Here is a 17,590-nt window from a genome sequence, read left to right as displayed (position 1 = left end):
GGGGAAGCCTGCAATGTGTGCAACATCTAGTGCTCTCACATCCTGCTTCAATCTTTCCATGGGGACATTTATGTAGGTATTCCTCCTGACGTAGAGAGCCTCAGTGACCTCCCTGATACAACAGTGGACTTCAAACTGGGGGATGCAGCGAGAAATTCCCTGAAGTCTTGCGTCGACGGTTTTGAAATACCGCTGCGGAGTGGACCGCCAGCGTGCAAGACTGGAAAAATCGCTTTCGCCCAAAATTTAGCTCAGCGTCACCCGTAGATAGGACCAAAAAAAACGGCAGGGAAAATTTGCGCTGCAGCCCTTGGAACAGCGGTAAGTATGAAGACCTGCCAAAAAGGTAAGTTAAAGTTTTTATATATAAATTATTTTGCCGCGATTCTCGAGAAAAGGGTCTTGCGGATGTTTTGTGATTTTTTATTTTTTGCTTTTGGAAAAAAATGTTTGTGTTTTCCCCCTCACTAGGCCCAACTCCCAGCGGTATCGGCCTCGGAGAAAAGTTGCAGAAAATTTGCAGTTTGCTCCGCGAATCTTCGTGCAACACCGATTTTTCTCACTGGGCACTTTTTTTTCCCGAATGTTGGGCCACGAAATCATAGCGGAGTCATAGCGGTATCTTTGGCGGAAAAAAACCGCTACGATCAAAAAGCGAATTTCCAGCCATAATTCCTTAAATAGTGCTGCTGACGGGTCCTTCCTTCCAGTTAGTGCCACGAGTTGCTGGGTAACTTTATCACATGGTGAATCCAGTGCTGGGCCATACCAAGAAATGTAGGACCCTAATTTGAATATTTTATTCACAGTTTTAAATTGTTCGAGCATTCACCGTGGACGCCAATGGAGCAGTCTCATTCAATATGGTGGGCGGTGCATTTCCGACACCTAATGAGTGTGCACATGCTGCCTGCCGTACTGAATGCTTAAGTGTCTGTGTTTTGTACCTGGAAAATGAGCGCGGCACCATCGAATATCGAGGCATTTCCCAGAGAGAAAGACCATGTATACTTGCAGTTTACCAGAAACAAAAGAGAAGTTCAGAGGAACATTAACCACTGGACGACTGATAAAATGGAGGAAGGTCTGCGGCTGAATGAGAGATGGACTCATCATCATAGGTGGTCCCTCGTATCGAGAATGACTTGCTTCCACGCCAAAAGGGAATGAGTTCGCAGGTGTTTCAATGAATGACCTAATATTCCAGGTCCTGAACTACATCTTGAAGGGTGGAAGATGCCTGTGCATGTATTTTTTTAAATGTGTGGTGGCTGTTGCACATGACAGACCTAGGTCTTGGTCCAGTGGCAAGGATTAACCAAGATGACTGGAGACCAGCTCTGCTGCACGGGCCGAGTGTGCACACATATCGCAGTATGGGCTGGCCCGTGCTGCCCCTGGGCCCTCGCCTCTTCTGGGCCACAATCTCGTTGCACCACGATCACTCGCCGCTCGTGCACCCCAACCTCGCCGCTCCTGCTGTACCTGCCCACGCTCCAATCAACAAGCTGGACCTTGATGACGTCCAATCCAGTCGCCTTTTTCACAGCCGTCGCTCTCCAGCACACATTTAAACAAAGCCTCCGAATGCCGGTATTCGGCGTGGCGCTCCAACCTGCAAGGATCATCAGCAGGTCGGGGCCTTCAAAGCAGCGTGCTACTTCAAGGTACAGCTTGTGCTAGAGACAGATTGACTACCAGATGACAAGCTTTCTCTTGCATCCTGCCAGGAGTGTGACTGGTGTTCGAAGAGTATCCCAGACATAATAGCATATTCAAGTCTGGGATGAACTCAGATCTTGACATGATGCTCGCAAATTATTTTAAATGAGTTAATGCTAAAGTAGAGGGCTTAGGGATTTCTTACAAATAGGTTATAAATATTGTAATATGTAATTTTAGGGCTTTGGGTGTTACAGACAGGTAAGGTTTGTAGAAAATAGAAGTGTTTGATATAAATAATGATAGGAGCTTCTTGGAGGCAGCATTAGTGATGGAGCAGATGTGAATTATTTACTTAGTACCTGTGCAAATTGAGAAATACATTGGAGTCGTGTTAGTGGTCAGCACAAACTTATAATGCCTTGAACAAAATTGTCTCAAACTAGGGAAAGCAGAGCTCCGTGCATGCCGACCTATCTGATGATCCTATCTGTTTTCTTTCATCAAGACCTTAGTTTAAAATGAACTTGTGGGGCACAGCATGGCACAGTGAGATTAGAAACAAGTCTTTCACCTCTGAAACCAGGATTCAAGTCCATCCCACTCAGCTGGGATGAAAGTTTCCACTATCTGTTGACGATAAGAATCCCATGTAAAAAAGCATTGACCACACTCGATCAGCTCCGCTGGGCAGGCCACATAGTTCGCATGCCAGACACGAGACTCCCAAAGCGAGTGCTCGACTCAGAGCTCCTTCCCGGCAAACGAGCCAAAGGTGGGCAGTGGAAATGCTACAAGGACACCGTCAAAGCCTCCCTGATAAAGTGCCACATCGCCCTGACACCTGGCAGTCCCTGGCCAAAGTAGGAATCGCAGGATAGCTCAGATGCATACGTGGCTTGAGCAGTGGTGCAGCAGGGAGGGATTCAAATTCCTGGGGCATTGGAACCGGTTCTGGGGGAGGTGGGACCAGTACAAACCGAACGGTCTGCACCTGGGCAGGACCGGAACCAATATCCTAGGGGAAGTGTTTGCTTGTGCTGTTGGGGAGGAGTTAAACTAATATGGCAGGGGGATGGGAACCAATGCAGGGAGATAGAGGGAAACAAAATTGGGACAGAAGCAAAAGACAGAAAGGAGATGAGTAAAAGTGGAGGGCAGAGAAACCCAAGGCAAAAAACAAAAAGGGCCACTGTACAGCAAAATTCTAAAGGGTCAAAGTGTAACAGAAAGGCAAGCATGAAAGCTCGGTGCCTCAATGTGAGGAGTCTTCAGAACCCAGGAGAGGGCTCTGGGCTAGTTAGAGTGGGTGAGGGATCAGGTGAACAGGACCTCAAGAAAGAATGCGAAAGGCAGGAGGAAACAGAGCAGAGTAGCACTGGGGTGAGTGTAAACCACAAGGTGATAGGAAGGGACAATATGTATGAATATAAAGGGGCTGCAGGAGGGGTCGAAACTAAAAATCATGGTTTAAAAACTAGTATTAAAACACTCTACCTAAACGCACGCAGCATTCGAAATAAAGTAAATGAGTTAGAAACATAGAAACATAGAAACATAGAAAATAGGTGCAGGAGTAGGCCATTCGGCCCTTCGAGCCTGCACCGCTATTCAATGAGTTCATGGCTGAACATGCAACTTCAGTACCCCATTCCTGCTTTCTCGCCATACCCCTTGATCCCCCAAGTAGTAAGGACTACATCTAACTCCTTTTTGAATATATTTAGTGACTTGGCCTCAACAACTTTCTGTGGTAGAGAATTCCACAGGTTCACCACTCTCTGGGTGAAGAAGTTGTCGGCACAAATCATTACAAATGGGTATGATTTGTTGGCCATTACAGAATCGTGGTTGCAGAATGGCCAAGACTGGGAATTAAACATACAGAGGTATCTGACAATTCGGAAAGATAGACAAGAAGGGAAAGGAGGTGGGGTAGCTCTGTTAATAAAGGATGATATCAGGGCAGTTGTGAGAGACGATATTGGCTCTAATGAACAAAATGTTGAATCATTGTGAGTGGAGATTAGAGATAGTAAGGGGAAAAAGTCACTGGTGGGCATAGTTTATAGGCCCCCAAATAATAACTTCACGGTGGGGCAGACAATAATCAAGGGAATAATTGAAGCATGTGAAAAAGGAACGGCAGTAATCATGGGGGATTTTAACCGACATATCGATTGGTCAAATCAAATCGCACGGGGTAGCCTTGAGGAGGAATTCATCGAATGCATACGGGATTGTTTCTTAGAACAGTATGTTACAGAACCTACAAGGGAGCAAGCTATCTTGGATCTGGTCCTGTGTAATGAGACAGAAATAATAAATGATCTCCTAGTAAAAGATCCTCTCAGAATAAGTGATCACAATATGGTTGAATTTGTAATACAGATTGAGGGTGAGGAAGTAGTGTCTCAAACGAGCGTACTATGCTTAAACAAAGGGGACACAGTGGGATGAGGGCAGAGTTGGCTAAAGTAGACTGGAAACAAGGACTAAACGGTGGCACAATTGAGGAACAGTGGAGGACTTTTAAGGAGCTATTTCATCGTGCTCAACAAAAACATATTCCAGTGAAAAAGAAGGGCGGTAAGAGAAAGGATAACCAACCATGGATAAACAAGGAAATAAAGGAGAGTATCAAATTAAAAACCAATGCGTATAAGGTGGCCAAGGTTAGTGGGAAACTAGAAGATTGGAAAAATTTTAAACGACAGCAAAGAATGACTAAGAAAGCAATAAAGAAAGGAGAGATAGATTATGAAAGTAAATTTGCTTAAACATAAAAACAGATAGTAAAAGCTTTTACCGATATATAAAACGGAAAAGAGTGATTAAAGTAAATGTTGGTCCCTTAGAAGATGAGAAGGGGGATTTAATAATGGGAAGTGTGGAAATGGCTGAGACCTTAAACAATTATTTTGCTTCGGTCTTCACAGTGGAAGACACAAAAACCATGCCAAAATTTGCTGGTCACGGGAATGTGGGAAGGGAGGACCTTGAGATAATCACCATCACTAGAGGGGTAGTGCTGGACAGGCTAATGGGACTCAAGGTAGACAAGTCCCCGGGTCCTGATGAAATGCATCCCAGGGTATTAAAAGAGATGGCGGAAGTTATGGCAGATGCATTCGTTATAATCTACGAAAATTCTCTGGATTCTGGGGAGGTACCAGTGGATTGGAAAGCAGCTAATGTAATGCCTCTGTTTAAAACAGGTGGCAAACAAAAGGCAGTTAACTATAGGCCGGTTAGTTTAAAATCTGTAGTGGGGAAAATGCTTGAAGCTATCATTAAGGAAGAAATAGCGACACATCTAGATAGGAATAGTGCAATCAAGCAGACGCAACATGGATTCATGAAGGGGAAATCATGTTTAACTAATTTACTGGAATTCTTTGAGGATATAACGAGCATGGTGGATAGAGGTGTACCGATGGATGTGGTGTATTTAGATTTCCAAAAGGCATTTGATAAGGTGCCACACAAAAGGTTACTGCAGAAGATAAAGGTACGCAGAGTCAGAGGAAATGTATTAGCATGGATCGAGAATTGGCTGGCTAACAGAAAGCAGAGAGTCGGGATAAATGGGTCCTTTTCGGGTTGGAAATCGGTGGTTAATGGGGTGCCACAGGGATCAGTGCTGGGAACACAACTGTTTACAATATACATAGATGACCTGGAAGAGGGGACAGAGTGTAGTGTAACAAAATTTGCAGATGACACAAAGATTAGTGGGAAAGTGGGTTGTGTAGAGGACACAGAGAGGCTGCAAAGAGATTTAGATAGGTTAAGCGAATGGGCTGAGGTTTGGCAGATGGAATACAATGTCGGAAAATGTGAGGTCATCCACCTTGGGAAAAAAAACAGTAAAAGGGAATATTATTTGAATGGGGAGAAATTACAATATGCTGCGGTACAGAGAGACCTGGGGATCCTTGTGCATGAATCCCAAAAAGTTAGTTTGCAGGTGCAGCAGGTAATCAGGAAGGCGAATGGAATGTTAGCCTTCATTGCGAGAGGGATGGAGTACAAAAGCAGGGAGGTCCTGCTACAACTGTACAGGGTATTGGTGAGGCCGCACCTGGAGTACTGGTTGCAGTTTTGGTCACCTTACTTAAGGAAGGAAATAGTAGCTTTGGAGGGGGTACAGAGACGATTCACTAGGCTGATTCCAGCAATGAGGGGGTTACCTGATGATGATAGATTGGGTAGACTGGGTCTTTACTCGTTGGAGTTCAGAAGGATGAGGGGTGCTCTTATCGAAACATTTAAAATAATGAAAGGGATAGACAAGATAGCGGCAGAGAGGTTGTTTCCACTGGTCGGGGAGACTAGAACTAGGGGGCACAGCCTCAAAATATGGGGGAGCCAATTTAAAACCAAGTTGAGAAGGAATTTCTTGTCCCAGAGGGTTGTGAGTCTGTGGAATTCTCTGCACAAGGAAGCAGTTGAGGCTAGCTCATTGAATGTATTCAAATCACAGATAGGTAGATTTTTAACCAATAAGGGAATTAAGGGTTATGGGGAGCGGGCGGATAAGTGGAGCTGAGTCCACGGCCACATCAGCCATGATCTTGTTGAACGGCGGAGCAGGCTCGAGGGGCCAGATGGCCTACCCCTGTTCCTAATTCTTATGTTATGTTCTTATGTTCGTAAAGACCACCCTAAGTGGAGGAAGTGCATCCGAGAGGGCACTGAGCACCTCAACGCCTAGAGCATGCAGAAATCAAGCGCAGGCAGTGGAAAGAGTGTGCAGCAAAGCAGTCCCACCCACCCCTTCCCTCAACGACTATCTGTCCCCCTGTGACAGTCTGTGGCTCTCGTATTGGACTGTTCAGCCACCAAAGAACTCACTTCAGGAGTGGAAGCAAGTCTTCCTCGATTCCGAGGGACAACCTATGATGTAAAATACATTTTGGTTGTCTCTATCCGAATCCAAGTGTGGATGAGTATGCAGCATAAAACTGACCTTAATTTAACACTAATTTCAACTAAACTGATAATATTACACACATGTCGCTTTGATGCATTAGGGGTCCTCTGCTGAGTCTAGTACTGTGCACATTGTTAGATGGAGCTTTGCTCTGCCATGAGCCATGCTACAACTGCCACTGGGTTCGCAAAATCAAAAACATTCCCTTCACTGCCACTAACACCCAATATTGGAGCTGATGTAAAGCTGCAGTGGTGCCACATTAAGCCCATGAGAAAAACAATGAATTAGCACAACTTTAGCACAATTATATTGCTTCAATCTGTGGGAAGAAAACACTTTGTACCAGAGCAATATGCACAGATAGAACAGCACCAAGAATTTTTTTTCTGACAAGTTCAGAAGTTAAATATTTAATAATGTTCTTTAAAAAAAAATCTATTTCTTGCAATTGGTCCAGCCGATATTTGTTGTAAAGATAATGGCACTTTTGACACAATTGCTATGGCAACAACGTAGCTTGTTCTAAGCTGTCACAGATATCTTATTAGTTCTCTACTCTTTGTGAAAGCTCCTTTAGGGTTCTCATTTTACATGATTCTATTCAGTGGCTTGATGTGACGCGTACTTTAACTTCTCCACTGGTCTGCGTATGATCGACCTTTTCCAGTTCTTAGAAAGCCCAGCGAGAAACAAGTAAGCACTCTTTACAAAGCGAGGAGATGGATATTATGCTGGCAGTGAATGAATTTTCAGGAGAGGAGAAACAACAAATATTTCGACCATTGAAGGCAAGGGGCCATGTAGAAAAGTGAAATGGTTTTGGAAGAGGATTCCAAAGGACAGTGAAAACCAGAACACCTATTTCAAAATACACATATATAACCAGTGAATATCTAGGCTATGTAAACTTCTAATTATGATTGTTGTAAAGTATACACAGAGTACTTTACATAATTAATTTTACTTAAATTAATCATTTTAACATTTGGGCATAACCTTGAATTTTTTTTCAGTCCTGCTGAAACACATTTGTGGTATTCAGTGAATCAGATCACTATTAAGTCCTTGTAGAATGCAGCAAGTACCCCTCCTTCCTTGAAGATTTGTCTTGAACATAAGAATATAAGAAATAGGAGCAGGAGTAGGCCATACGACCCCTCGAGACTGCTCCACCATGTAATACAATAATGGCTGATCCGATCATGGACCACTTCTCTGCCCACTCCCCATAACTCCTTATTCCCTTATCGGTTAAGAAACTGCCCATCTCTGTCTTAAATTTATTCAATGTCCCAGCTGCCACAGCTCTCTGAGGCAGCAAATTCCACAGATTTACAACCCTCAGAGATGAAATTCCTCCTCATCTCAGTTTTAAATGGGTGGCCCCTTATTTTAAGATTATGCCCCCAAGTTCTAGTCTCCCCTATCAGTGGAAACATCCTCTCTGCATCCACCTTGTCAAGCCCCCTCATAATCTTATACATTTCGATAAGACCACCTCTCAATCTTCTGAATTCCAATGAGTAGAGGCCCAACCTACTCAACCTTTCCTCATAAGTCAACCCCCTCAGTTCCAGAATCAACCTAGTGAACCTTCTCTGAACTGTCTCCAAAGCAAGTATATCCTTTCGTAAATATGGAAACTAAAACTGCACGCAGTATTCCAAGTGTGGCCTCACCAATAACCTGTATAATTGTAGCAAGACTTCTCTGCTTTTATACCCCATCCCCTTTGCAATAAAGGCCAAGATTCCATTGGCCTTCCGGATCACTTGCTATACCTGCATACTAACCTTTTGTGTTTCATGCACAAGTACCCCCAGGTCCCGCTGTATTGCAGCACTTTACAATCTTTCACCATTTAAATAATAACTTGATCTTTGATTTTTCTGCCAAAGTGCATGACCTCATACTTTCCAACATTATACTCCATCTGCCAAATTTTTGCCCACTCACTAAACCTGTCTATGTCCTTTTGCAGATTTTTTGTGTCCTCCTCACACATTGCTTTTCCTCCGATCTTTGTATTGTCAGCAAACTTGCCTACGTTACGCTCAGTCCCTTCTTCCAAGTTGTTAATATAGATTATAAATATTGACATTTCTATGAAAGTCTCCGATTGATGTCTAAATGGGGATGCCTTTGTTTTTCTACTTTTCCAGAGCCTGGAAGCTTCATCGAACCAAGCAACAATAACAACAGCAACAGCAGTAACTTGCAATTATATAGTAACTTTCACACAGTAAAATGTCCCAGAGTGCTGCGCTAAGAAAATGGAACAACGCAGAAACTGAACAAGAAGGGGGAAAAAGGACTGAAGACCTGGTCCGAGGGATATACTTTGTGGCTTTTGGAGAGAAGGAATGCAGAAAGACACATGGTTTTCGTAGAGTCTTCCAGAGTATAGGGCTATATTATGGCTGAAGCCTCTGCCACCAATGTTTTTCATTATTCTCCAGTCATGTTGCACAAAATCTTTCACCTCAATTTTTTAATTTCCTCCACAATCATATTGTACATTAAAAAAAAATTAAGCCACAGCAAAACCAGTTGCCCCAAAATATACTTATCATGACTGTTCCTCACCCACTCTATCATATTCCCCTAATGTTGGTGCGTCTATTCTCCCAGGGGATTTGCAGGATCTTGCAGAGACATTTTCAGCTCACTGGCTAGTGTTGCCAGTCTCTACTTGAGGTGTCAACATCCCCACTGACACCTGGGAGTCCCTGGCCAAAGACTGCCCTCAATGGAGGAAGTGCATCCGGGAGGGCGCTGAGCACCTCGAGTCTCATCGCTGAGAGCATGCAGAAATCAAGTGCAGGCAGCGGAAAGAGCGTGCAGCAAACCTGTCCCACCCTCCCTTTCCCCTCAACGACGATCTATCCCACCTGTAACAGGGACTGTCGTTCTTGTATTGGACTGTTCCGCCACCTAAGGACTCATTGTTAGCGTGGAAGCAAATCTTCCTCGATTTCGAGGGACTGCCTATGATGATGATATTCCCCTTAAAATAAAATGTATAAGATAACACACATAAACGTTCAACACGTTAGAAAGGAGCTACCTTCGAAACCTAATCACACATTCTAATCATTCCAAAAAAATTCTCCGCGCATTCTGAGATATTTCATGAGAACCAATGAATGCCCATGAACTTAGGTACACCATCCTAATACTTGATTGTTTGGACTGACTCAGCCTGTCCAATGAAAGTCTCACTTGAGCAAAGCAGACAGAAAGGAAAGGGCCCATACTGCACTTCTATTTTCCGAGGGAGTGTACCGCAAGCATACAGGCTGCGTTTTCTTCCTGGCAGCATGAACTCAGCCCTCAAATGAGCACAAACATAGAAACATAGAAACAGAGAAAATAGGTGCAGGAGTAGGCCATTCGGCCCTTCTAGCCTGCACCGCCATTCAATGAGTTCATGGCTGAACATGCAACTTCAGTACCCCATTCCTGCTTTCTCGCCATAACCCTTGATTCCCCTAGTAGTAAGGACTTCAACTAACTCCTTCTTGAATATATTTAGTGAATTGGCCTCAACAACTTTCTGTGGTAGAGAATTCCACAGGTTCACCACTCTCTGGGGGAAGAAGTTTCTCCTCATCTCGGTCCTAAATGGCTTACCCCTTATCCTTAGACTGTGATCCCTGGTTTTGGACTTCCCCAACATTGGGAAAATTCTTCCTGCATCTCACCTGTCGAAACCCATCAGAATTTTAAACGTTTCTATGAGGTCCCTTCTCATTCTTCTGAATTCCAGTGAATACAAGCCCAGTTGATCCAGTCTTTCTTGATAGGTCAGTCCCGCCATCCCGGGAATCAGTCTGGTGAACCTTCGCTGCACTCCCTCAATAGCAAGAATGTCCTTCCTCAGGTTAGGAGATCAAAACTGTACACAATACTCCAGGTGTGGCCTCACCACGGCCCTGTACAATTGTAGCAACATCTCCCTGCCACTGTACTCAAATCCCCTCGCAATGAAGGCCAACATGCCATTTGCTTTCTTAACCGCCTGCTGTACCTGCATGCCAACCTTCAATGACTGATGTACCATGACACCCAGGTCTCGTTGCACCTCCCCTTTTCCTAATCTGTCACCATTCAGATAAAAGTCTGTCTCTGTTTTTACCACCAAAGTGGATAACCTCACATTTATCCACATTATACTTCATCTGCCATGCATTTGCCCACTCACCTAACCTATCCAAGTCGCTCTGCAGCCTCATAGCATCCTCCTCGCAGCTCACACAGCCACCCAACTTAGTGTCATCCGCAAATTTGGAGATACTACATTTAATCCCCTCGTCTAAATCATTAATGTACAGTGTAAAGAGCTGGGGCCCCAGCACAGAACCTTGCGGTACCCCACCAGTCACAGCTTGCCATTCTGAAAAGTACCCATTTACTCCTACTCTTTGCTTCCTGTCTGACAACCAGTTCTCAATCCATGTCAGCACACAACCCCCAATCCCATGTGCTTTAACTTTGCACATTAATCTCTTGTGTGGGACCTTGTCGAAAGCCTTCTGAAAGTCTAAATATACCACATCAACTGGTTCACCCTTGTCCACTCTACTGGAAACATCCTCAAAAAATTCCAGAAGATTTGTCAAGCATGATTTCCCTTTCACAAATCCATGCTGACTTGGACCTATCATGTCACCTCTTTCCAAATGCGCTGCTATGACATCCTTAATAATTGATTCCATCATTTTACCCACTACCGATGTCAGGCTGATCGGTCTATAATTTCCTGTTTTCTCTCTCCCTCCTTTTTTAAAAAGTGGGGTTACATTGGCAACCCTCCACTCGATAGGAACTGATCCAGAGTCAATGGAATGTTGAAAAATGACTGTCAATGCATCCGCTATTTCCAAGGCCACCTCCTTAAGTACTCTGGGATGCAATCCATCAGGCCCTGGGGATTTATCGGCCTTCAATCCCATCAATTTCCCCAACACAATTTCTCGACTAATAAGGATTTCCCTCAGTTCCTCCTCCTCACTAGATCCTCTGACCCCTTTTATATCTGGAAGGTTGTTTGTGTCCTTCTTAGTGAATACTGAACCAAAGTACATGTTCAATTGGTCCGCCATTTCTTTGTTCCCCATTATGACTTCCCCTGATTCTGACTGCAGGGGACCTACGTTTGTCTTTACTAACCTTTTTATCTTTACATATCTATAGAAACTTTTGCAATCCGTCTTAATGTTCCCTGCAAGCTTCTTCTCGTACTCCATTTTCCCTGCCCTAATCAAACCCTTTGTCCTCCTCTGCTGAGTTCTAAATTTCTCCCAGTCCCCGGGTTCGCTGCTATTTCTAGCCAATGTGTATGCCACTTCCTTGGCTTTAATACTATTCCTGATTTCCCTTGATAGCCATGGTTGAGCCACCTTCCCTTTTTTATTTTTACGCCAGACAGGAATGTACAATTGTTGTAGTTCATCCATGCGGTCTCTAAATGTCTGCCATTGCCCATCCACAGTCAACCCCTTAAGTATCATTTGCCAATCGATCCTTATCAATTCACGCCTCATACCTTCAAAGATACCTTTCTTTAAGTTCTGGACCATGGTCTCTGAATTAACTGTTTCATTCTCCATCCTAATGCAGAATTCCACCATATTATGGTCACTCTTCCCCAAGGGGCCTCGCACAACGAGATTGCTAATTAATCCTCTCTCATTACACAACACCCAGTCTAAGATGGCCTCCCCCCTAGTTGGTTCCTCGACATATTGGTCGAGAAAACCATCCCTTATGCACTCCAGGAAATCTTCCTTTACCGTATTGCTTCCAGTTTGGTTCGCCCAATCTATGTGCATATTAAAGTCACCCATTATAACTGCTGCACCTTTATTGCATGCACCCCTAATTTCCTGTTTGATGCCCTCCCCAACATCACTACTACTGTTTGGAGGTCTGTACACAACTCCCAGTAACGTTTTTTGCCCTTTGGTGTTCTGCAGCTCGACCCATATAGATTCCACATCATCCAAGCTAATGTCCTTCCGAACTATTGCATTAATCTCCTCTTTAACCAGCAATGCTACCCCACCTCGTTTTCCTTTTATTCTATCATTCCTGAATGCTGAATATCCCAGCCCTGATCATCCTGAGCTACGTCTCTGTAATCCCAATCACATCATATTTGTTAACATCTATTTGCACAGTTAATTCATCCACCTTATTACGGATACTCCTTGCATTAAGACACAAAGCTTTCAGGCTTTTTTTTTAACACCCTTTGTTCTTTTAGAATTTTGCTCTACAGTGGCCCTTTTTGTTCTTTGCCTTGGGTTTCTCTGCCCTCCACTTTTCCTCATCTCCTTTCTGTCTTTTGCTTTTGTCTCCTTTTTGTTTCGCTCTGTCTCCCTGCATTGGTTCCCATCCCCCTGCCATATTAGTTGAACTCCTCCCCAACACCACTAGCAAACACTCCCCCTAGGACATTGGTTCCGGTCCTACCCAGGTGCAGACTGTCCGGTTTGTACTGGTCCCACCTCCCCCAGAACTGGTTCCAATGCCCCAGGAATTTGAATCCCTCCCTGCTGCACTACTGCTCAAGCCATGCATTCATCTGCGCGATCCTGCGATTCCTACTCTGACTAGCACGTGGCACTGGTAGCAATCCTGAGATTACTACTTTTGAGGTCCTACTTTTTAATTTAGCTCCTAGCTCCTTAAATTCGTTTCGTAGGACCTCATCCCTTTTTTTACCTATGTCGTTGGTACCAATGTGGACCACGACAACTGGCTGTTCTCCCTCCCTTTTTAGAATATCCTGTACCCGCTCTGAGACATCCTTGACCCTTGCACCAGGGAGGCAACATACCATCCTGGAGTCTCGGTTGCGGCCGCAGAAACGCCTATCTATTCCCATCACAATTGAATCCCCTATCACTATCGCTCTTCCACTCTTTTTCCTGCCCTCCTGTGCAACAGAGCCAGCCACGGTGCCATGAACTTGGCTGCTGCTGCCCTCCCCTGATGAGTCACCCCCCTCAACAGTACTCAAAGCAGTGTATCTGTTTTGCAGGGGGATGACCACAGGGGACCCCTGCACTACCTTCCTTGCACTGCTCTTCCTGCTGGTCTTCCATTCCCTAGCTGGCTGTGGACCCTTTACCTGCGGTACGACCAACTCGCTACACGTGATACTCACGTCATTCTCAGCATCGTGGATGCTCCAGAGTGAATCCACCCTCAGCTCCAACTCCGCAACGCGGTCCATCAGGAGCTGGAGGTGGATACACTTCCCGCACATGTAGTCGTCAGGGACACTGGAGTCGTCCCTGAGTTCCCACATGGTACAGGAGGAGCATAACATGTGACCAAGTTCTCCTGCCATGACTTAACCCTTAGATAGGCAACAACAATGCTAAAGTTTACTGTTATAGAAGAGAAAAAAGAAAACGTACTCACCAATCACCAGCCAATCACTTACCCCCTTGGCTGTGACGTCACCTTTCTGTTTCTTTCTACTTCTTTCTACAAAGACCTCATTTTTCCACCTTTTGACCAGCTGCCTTTCTCTCTCTGGTGTGAGGTAAACAATGTGCCAACAGTGCACTCAAAAATCATAAACTGCTAACGTCTAAGCCCTGTGGATACCTTCAGCTCACTGACTAGTGCTGCCAGTCTCCCCTTGAGGGCCTCACTCTTCACAGCCAGATGCTGTATAGATCTGTTTTGAATGCCCTATGCCTCCTCACTTGGCTTCCCAGTTATCTCCAAACCTCAATTCCAGGATGTCCAGCTTTTCTGGACTCCCTGTGATCAAATTTGTCCCTTTCTATAAGGCCCGTGGCCACCTGAAAGCGGGGGCCACGGGTCAGTACGGACTGGTTACTGTGGAGGGGCCGCCATTTTGTAGATTGCCCTCCTTTCATTTTGGAGCGATGTCGGGGACCTCCCCGCCAGTTTTCCCACCATGTCATGCATACGGCGATCCCTTACCGACTCCTTTTCCCAAATTGCCCCGTGGAAAATTGCCCTGTGCGGAATTGCCCCACAGAAACAGCGCCGCCGCCAGTCAATGCAACTGACAGCTTTTTCTGTCGACATATTTTTTGTGGCTGGGTGGCATGGCCGCCCTTAAAGTGGAGGTGGCACTGTCGGTGACTCCATTTTATTTTTTATTGTCGGCCGACTGCCAGATCGGGCCGACAATTATGCCTCTGTGTTCGGCTGGGCCACCAACAGGCAGTCTAGCACCCCTTCTTGGGTGCCAGGCCACTGGCCCGGCGGAAACCCTCCACGATGGCCCAATGTTTGCATGTAAAGTGGCTGCAGAGTTTGCAGCAGCCCTTCCCCTTAACTGAAGGAGAGGGACATTGTGATGCACCAGCGTGATGACGTCATCAGCGCAGTCCTGATGACTTGGAGCGTCGGCCACTCCAACCCGCCCCTACTTCCGCCCCACTAGTGGCGGCTACTCTGACCCAACTGCACTTCCGCCCCTCTCCCCACACCAACACCGCTCCGACTGGAAACATAAACCAAAGAGCTGAAAATCAGCAGAATGTCCGCCCCCCCCATGTATTGGGGCAGATGGAGCACCTGAAAAACAGTAGGTGCAACTCGTTTTGTGCGGAGGGCAATTTCGGCTCCTCCACCTCTCCTCCATATCCTGACCCATAATCCACCTTCGCTTTGCACAAGCCCAAACTTGCTCTTCTCCCAGCACCAGGCCCATCTCTGCTCTATTCCCCGAGCCTGCCTTTACTCTGTTCCCTGGAATTGAATCTGGCCTACAAATTATTCTTTCCCTATTGTCCGCTGCATGCTTTGTATTTCTAACATCGTAATCAATAGGTATTTTCATTACAATTTATAACATTAATATAAAACTATTTTGTTCATAGTTCTGTATAATGTCCCACAGATGTGATTGCACTTTTTAAAATTATTCGTTCCTGGGATTTGGGAATCACTGGCAAGGCCAGCATTTATTGCCCATTCCTAATTGCCCTTGAGGAGGTGGCAGCAAGACGCCTTCTTCAACCGCTACAGTCTTTGTGGTGAAGGTGCTGCCACAGTGCTGTTAGGGCGAGAGTTCCAGGATTTTGAGCCAGTGACGATGAAGGAACGGCGATATATTTCCAAGTCAGGATGGTGTGTGACTTGGAGGGGAACTTGCAGGTGATAGTGTTCCCATGCAACTGCTGCCCTTGTCCTTCTAGGTGGTAGAGGTTGTGGGTTTGGGAGGTGCTGCCAAAGAAGCCTTGGTGAGTTGCTGCAGTGCATCTTGAAGATGGTAAACACTGCAGACATGGTGCATCGGTGGTAGAGGGAGTGAGTGCATGTGTTAATCATATGACTGTTAATATTATTTATGCAGTTAACAATAACTAATCCCCAAAGTCCCAGACTGACTCTCGAATCAAGTCCACATCACTCTGCTCCCTCAAACCCAACAATTTGCAAGCCTAAAGCCTAGGCTTCAGTTTCACTGTTTTTTAAAAACCTGAGCCCAAACCTCAAAAACTCTGCTCACTTCCTTAGAGGCTTGGCCTTAGGCCATGGTTCCGAGCCACTATACTTCCTTGCAGAAAGACAAGGTTCAATGTGATCCACCCATCCCCCCCTCCGAGAGAGACAAATGGGGCTGGATTTTCGGCTTTTAGGATTTCGGGGCGTTAATGATGGCAGAGCGGTCCTGATACCACCTGGAAAAAGTTTGCGCCTCAGTCAGCAAAATTGGGCAGCTGGGCCCTGAGTGTGGAGTGGAGCAGTAAGGGAGGCAATGCACACTCTCTTTGGGTACCAGGCCGGCTGAGCATGCAAAAATCCTGAGCTAAAGAGCCAGCCTAGGAGCGCTCTAAAAGAGGACTGGGGTGAAAAAAACTCACCAATAACATTCCCAATACACAGCCCACGCCACCACAACATAAATCGCCAAAAAAGTAAAAGAAAAAACAATCACATTACTTACCTGACTGCAATCGCTGCAGCTTGGAATGCCTGCTTTCACAGGCGTTCCCACCAGGGGCGTTGCACCCCGGCTCGCCTCTCCCGGGTGGTAATGCTCTGCGCCCCACCGAAACCGGCCCTGAAAATCCCGGCGGGGCGCTGGAAGTTGGCCTCCCACCCGGAAAGGCACACCGCTGCCACTGACGCACCTCTGGGGCAAAAACAGAACCGGAAAATCCAGCCCATAGTTTTTGTACCTATCAAGTGTTTTAGCCCCAGTCTGCCTTCAAGTCTCCATGGTAGGTGAAAAGCAACATAGGTAGCTTGATCCATAAAGAAAAGGAAGAGATGAAGTATATGAGAAGCATTCAGATACCAGCCAGATAAAAGAGAGAGACATAAACACAGTAACATACATAAAGGAGAGAGTTACACAAAGGAAAGGAGAGTGAGAAAAATTGGCATAGACAATCAAAAAATGGGAGACCAGCAAAGCGATTAATTACAGAAAGAGACATTTAAAAAAAAAACTTTTGTCCATGTGCGAGTGTAACGTAGCCAAGTTTGCTGATGATACAAAGATGGAGGAACAGCAATGTGGACACAAAAAATCTGCCAAAGAACATAGACAAGCTAAGTGAGTGGGCAAAAATTTGGCAGATGGAGTATAATATTGGAAAGTGTGAGGTCATGCACTTTGGCAGAAAAAAATCAAAGTGCAAGTTATTATTTAAGTGGAGAAAGATTGCACTGCAACAGGACCTGGGGGTACTTGTGCATTGAACACAAAAGGTTAGTATGCAGGTACAGCAAGTGATCTGGAAGGCCAATGGAATCTTGGCCTTTACTGCAAAGGGGATGGAGTATAAAAGCAGGGTAATGGTGAGGCCACACCTGGAATACTGTGTACAGTTTTGGTTTCCATATTTACGAAAGGATATACTTGCTTTAGAGGCAGTTCAGAGAAGGTTCACTAGGTTGATTCCGGAGATGAGGAGATTGACTTATGAGGAAAGGTTGAGTAGGTTGGGCCTCCACTCATTGGAATTCAGAAGAATGAGAGAT

General features: G+C 45.4%; 1 protein-coding gene across 1 annotated transcript in view; it reads right to left on the bottom strand.

The window, feature by feature from the left end:
* LOC139253819 (low-density lipoprotein receptor-related protein 1-like) overlaps nt 1–17,590 on the bottom strand; it is a 2,398,725-nt gene that overhangs the window by 1,271,350 nt on the left and 1,109,785 nt on the right. The gene's annotated exons all lie outside the window — the stretch shown is intronic.

Source organism: Pristiophorus japonicus, chromosome 3 (assembly GCF_044704955.1).
Source record: "Pristiophorus japonicus isolate sPriJap1 chromosome 3, sPriJap1.hap1, whole genome shotgun sequence".
Classification (NCBI taxonomy): Eukaryota; Metazoa; Chordata; class Chondrichthyes; family Pristiophoridae; genus Pristiophorus; species Pristiophorus japonicus.
Note: the sequence above shows the minus strand (reverse complement) of the source record. Positions and strands in the feature narration are given on the sequence as shown.